The following is a 6,000-nucleotide window of genomic DNA, read 5'->3' on the forward strand; positions in this document are numbered from 1 at the left end:
ATAAGAAAAAGAAAAGTATCGTTAAGAAATTTTCAAAGTGGCAAAGAAAATGTCACGTATCTTAACAACTTTTGATATGTGACTATCTTATCGCTCGGTATGCAGCATTTGATGGGACCACTGTTCCGTACAGATCTGTACAATATACGCTGGGACCTTAAGCCAACGCTCCATGTATGCGTTGAGTTCCGGCAAACGCATGCGGAAGGCGACTCCATGCACGCGGCAGACTTTAGCGCCACGCCGCATACGGAAATCGAAGATGCGTCGTAAAAATGTATATAAACGATAGCTACATAACCTAAAAGAAAGGAATACTCTATCGCATAATTCCGATCGGTTTCTCACGCAATGAATTACAAGTTCATTCACGTCATCACAATTATATTCCATAGTGGAATCTTTTGTTGATGTTATTGATGGTTTGTTTTCATAAACTGTTTTATACGACATAACCTACGCCGCGTTGACTATTATTCGAGCCATGATTTGAGCTTTGCCAGATTCCGAATGGCCCCGAAGGTTCTCGACTTTAGCCGAATGACGTGCGGTACTGCGGAAAAATTAAAATATTTTGATCTCAACGCAGTGCGGTGCGGCATGCCGGAGGTTACCGCTGCCGGACTTGCGCCGGGCACCTGATTGGTCACCGCAGCATTTGCCGGAGCTCAACGCATACATGGAGTCTTAGCTTAAGGGTGGAACTAATTTGGTGAATGCGACGGAATGTGTCACCGGAAATAGGGAGTAGCGCACGCTATTCAAATTTTTGATGTGTAACATGTTAACGCTCGGTATATTTTATGAATTTAAATTTTTTTTAAATTTGCGCGTTCGCCAGGTTAGATGTTACACATCATTGGCGACTACAGTAAGACTCGCGCAATTTTTTTCTTCTTGTTTATGCACTTTTATATAATTATTTGTACATCTAGATTATATTGCACAGGACAAACGTATACATGGATGTACAACATACCATCCATGGGCATCAAATTTAATCACGAATTAGGTCCTGATACTTAAGAGATTTCGTGGGCCCGTACTGAGAAATTAGTATTCACAGAATGGCAACACTGGCGTCACAGTTCCCTGTGAAACTCTTAGGAACGTCATGAAATCTGCCCGCTAAATGACGTAAACGTACTGTAGTTACTCAGGAAGTAAGAGAGAAAGAGATGAAACTCCGGAAAACAAAGTTGGCCCAGATTTCAGCGCAGAATTAGTAGTACTGATTTTCGACACTCGGTACCGCAGTGTTCTTTGGTCCTTCAAATGTTATGATCATTGGGTGTTGACCAGGTTTTGTTGAGAGCTGATAACTAACTAAATGGCCGTACGCTAGCATCTACTATGTAAACGTTGTTTTGGTTTATATTCTTCCAAATCATCAACAATTTCGTTCTTAAAATACAGTCGAGACATCGGCGTACAGCCGGATGACTGTTAGACAAAAATACATATAGTTGTCGGTACACCGACCTGTTCAAAACGGGGTTATCATTGCCGGGTATCACAAGAAGACGATTAAAAGAAGGCTTATTAGCACCATCGGAACCACAGATGGGAACTATGCAACTCACGAATCGCAAGCAAACATCAACAGAAATAAAATCCACTGTGAACCACTCGATCAACTCTCGGCTGCGCTTGTCGAGCAGCGTTTGGCTAGGTTCACGTAGGCGCGGCGGCGCAGAGCGCGGTCAGGCGGAAACCAATCAAAATGCTTAAAATCTAATAAACAATACATTTCAAGCATTTTTATTGGTTACCACTTAATCACGCTCATGTGAACTTAGGTTTTTACTGCCACTGCTCCTGAAATATAGTAATACTGGAGCGCACAACGTGCACAAAAGACGTGTCGCCACTCTATGTCCATTATCAGTAAGCCCACATGCAAAGATTGAACAAAAATATAAATATGCTCTTCCAGTGGCGAAAGAGAAATGGTGTCCTCCCCGGTCTAACTCTTTCTTTGCCGATCAAACACGAATATCTGTGAAAGACAGTATCCTCTCAATGTTCTATTATATATCTATTAAATATATATATTCATATCAATGATGCGTAAGCTTTGATAATAGTCAAAGTAACTTACTTTAAGTAAGTGATACTCCACATGGTCGGTAAGGTCGGGTTATAGCAACCTCTAAGGGTTGCTATTTCATGAGCAGTAAAAAGCAGCAGCAGCAACAGTTTTCCCCTATCACTTCTGGCGCAAGTTTCTGCTGCTCGCAGTTCAGTTTCTCGAGCGACAAGCCACAAGATCACAAGAAGCCACGACCTATTTCATGAGCAGCGCTGCTGCTGCGTAAAATTATCAGACTGATGCTAGTGAAAACTATTAAGTTACTAAACCACTGCTGCTTTTTACTACTCATGAAATAGCACCCTAAGGCTGGGATTTCATGGGCAGCAAAAAGTAGATGCAGCAGCAGCAATTCACTGAAAGTTACTAGCACTTCCTGCGCAAGTTTTTGCTGCTTGAAGTTCATTCATCCGAACAGCATAGCAGCAAACGTAAGACATTGTATGAGCAGCGTTGCTAATGCGTCAAATCACCAAACAGATGCTAGTAACATTTAGTAAGTTACTAAACTGCTGCTGCCTTTTGCTGCCCATGAAATGCCAGCCTTAAGCTGGGTTCACCTAGGCCCGGCGCTACAATTGAGGGGTAACCAATCAAACTGCCTAAAATATAGTGTTCACTAGATTTCATGTATTTCAATTGGTTAACGCTCAACCGCGCTCCGTGTCACCGCGCCTATGTAAACCCAGCTCCAAAAGACCTGGGGTATGTTCCGATATACACTGCGAGCACTGTAAGGTGTGACGTCAATTTAGGCCATGTTCGAAAATTGACTGACAGTACTGTCAGCAATCTTTCATCTCTTTTGCGTTTCCAAGTTCGTGAATAGCTCCGACTCTGTCCTAAGCGATTTTCAGTACCGTCAGTCAATTTACGACACGGCCTTAGTATACTGCGAAGCCGTTCCTTTATAGTTAGCTATACTGGTTACTGTTTAAAACGGAACGCAGTACAGTATACTGTGATCGACATTTTTTGGCGTTACTTTCATTTCATACACAATATTTGTTTCACACTGCAAAAACACAATTTCTTCAAATTTTCCCTTTTTGTTTTTAACGGCCGATATTTTTAAATGACAATATTTAATAATAATAATTATCAATAGTAGAAGCTGTTAAATTTCTGAACGCTGTGGATCACGTGATCAAAGCACTGAGAGCACCTTATCTCGAAAACACCAGTGTTCACAGTAGAAAAATGGCGACAATTTATGACGTCATATATTTCCCTAGGATACTGCGACTGTAAACTGTCAGTCTATAACGGAACGAATTTATCCCCAGTAAGAGCACTGAACAGTGCTCGCAGTGTATATCGAAACATACCCCTGGTCCCTTCATTTTTCAACACTGATCTCTTTTTCAATCATTTTCATTTGACCCAGAGGTAAGGAAATGTCATGAATTCTACGAACTCCCAATAGTTTCGTACAATCCATGCTCTTTCTTCATTTACGCATTAAATGAAAATGTATTGGGGTGTTCTTATTCAGAATAGTGTATAGAATGGGGTGGTTAATCCCTTTCTTGTGTTTGAGATACGTGGACTTCGATATTTGGAGATCAACGTCGAAATCGACCAGGATACCCTGTTTCTCATTTTCTCGTTAAATGACTCGTAGATCACAGCATTGAAGTTTACTAAAAACAGCCAGTCAGCTACGAATAGTCTTCTAAAGCAACTAAAAGGGCACAACTAGTGCGAGGGTAATGGCAGTGCCCTACACTTACCAATTCGCTTATGGGACTTACCCGAGCTCATGAACGTCCGTTAAACCGGACGTTCTTGAATTCGAGGATTACAATGTTATTTGGGTCGGTAACTGTAAGAACTTTCTGTACTTAAGTATTCCCTTAGCATCCTTCGCCTAGTTGCTTCGAGCTATGCTCCAGTTCAAAATACTCCATTCAGCTGACTGTCCTTAGCAGTCTTCAGCAACAATCTTCAGTCAACGATTACGGTGAAACAAATTGAAACATGTGACTACGTATATATTTAAAATGATTAACTATATTTCTCACCCCGTGGTGACATATATGTTATAGCTGCAGCAGCAAATTTTTACTTATTAATTTATTTGAATTTCAGGTTACAAATTAACGATATGATACAAAAATAATAATATCATTATAGTAAATAACAATATAATTTGAGAAATATTTAGAAATCACTTTGCCGAGGTTCATCGTGCTATAATTTGAATCAGAAATTATACGACAAACGGCAAAAGTCTTCGTAATCCGGATCTTTTTCCACTTAATCGTAACCTTTTCCATTTTGAGCAGCTATTACTTTGTTCAGCAGATTTGTACAGTTCATATTACTTGGTCAGATGGCGAGCGCGGGCATGTGTCGAATTTCAAAAATAGTTAAACTGCTTCCATGTGTATGTGCCGCGTGATTACATACACCTTTAAAACCAGCACTAAGCGCTAGGGGGTAAGGTTAGCTGTTCTTCGATTCGTTTTAGCATACACCGCTGCTGTACATACCTATACTATAACTGCATTATACGAAGAAAATCGGTGTCGTAAGTTGTTGGGAGTCGTGAAGTAAAGTACGAAATCACGAAATCTCGCCACCACATCCGCCCACAGATTATCCATACATACATATACATCTTTAAAAGGATAGAGTTAATTCGCCGTCGTCTCATTGGCTGAATGGGTAGAACGGAAAATAATTATTTTTACTGAATTGGGCGTGTAAGCTTCTCCAGTCTTCGCTAATGACAACGAATTAATCGTTACTATAAGTTGTCTGTTTGTATACTATCTACTAGGTAAGTAACCCAATATCTATATACCGCTTATAGGTATAACCTGTAGTGTACAAACATATTTGTAAGCCAGATATTTTTCGTGGATTACGTAGTTTCACAAATATTTCTTTGAATACGCAAATCGCGATTGTTGCTAGATAATAAGAATGGCAGTGTACGTTTATGTAAAACGACTGGGTGGGACACGTACCGCAGTGTATAATACGTATAATGTGAGATCATGTGCGAGAAGTAAAAATCGTCTGAGCAGTTTTGTGTATCCGTGAATCCCGTTCTAATTGCAGAAACAACGAAGAGGCGAATATAACGAGTGTCAGGGTGCTGGAGCCAAATTCTCCAGTCCCACCTCAGTTTCTAATCCATATATTATCTTCTTCTTTCAAGTATCACACCAAACAAATTATGCCAGGGTAAGCAATGCTGTGTTGCCTATTTTTAGCATTGACTTCATCCAATTTCATAGACTTAACATAAACTAAACCTTATCACATCCAGTTTAATTACATATATATCGCTTAAATCAATTTAAAAAATGAATTACACATCAAGTGAACACGCCTTATTCACATTTTGTAGTAACTTTTCATAAATCCCTAATAAAATTGCTTCATGACATGTTGAATCCACCCAAATGTTTCGTAACATTTTTTACTCCGATATCTCGGCATGGAATTTATGTATTATTCTGTACACTCCCATTCATTGTTGTATTAATAAAATTGTATGAACTTATTAATCTGTGCTACTTGAACATTTCAGTACACGATAGCTCCAGATATTAATTGATATATTTACATTTGCCGTGTCAGATGCAGTTCTGATTCATGTTACCAAAGTACCGATCCATTGATCCAGCTTGATCATGAATCCAAGTGGTCGTTAAAATCCGAAGTTCTCATAACAAATGAATATATGTCAATGGAATATTTAACCGTTTGTTAATCATTTCGTAACCTTGGATAGCTTACAAAGTCTCATTTACTCCAGAGAAACTTATTTCATCGAAGGTTAATGGTATTTTATATTCAGAAGTATTATTTGACATTGTTCATGTGTTTTAAACTATGCGCATTTCATCACGATTGGGTATTCATATTGTTTTTATAATAACATGTCAACTGTA

General features: G+C 39.2%; 1 protein-coding gene across 1 annotated transcript in view; it reads right to left on the bottom strand.

Moving 5' to 3' along the window:
* LOC124217208 (uncharacterized) overlaps positions 1-1,521 on the bottom strand; it is a 52,955-nt gene extending 51,434 nt beyond the window's left edge. Inside the window, exon 1 of the mRNA XM_046622604.2 lies at positions 1,483-1,521. The gene's annotated coding sequence lies outside the window, so the exon portion shown is untranslated. The remainder of the gene's footprint in view (positions 1-1,482) is intronic.
* Positions 1,522-6,000: the final 4,479 nt, after the last annotated feature.

This window comes from Neodiprion pinetum, chromosome 4 (genome assembly GCF_021155775.2).
Source record: "Neodiprion pinetum isolate iyNeoPine1 chromosome 4, iyNeoPine1.2, whole genome shotgun sequence".
Lineage (NCBI taxonomy): Eukaryota > Metazoa > Arthropoda > Insecta > Hymenoptera > Diprionidae > Neodiprion > Neodiprion pinetum.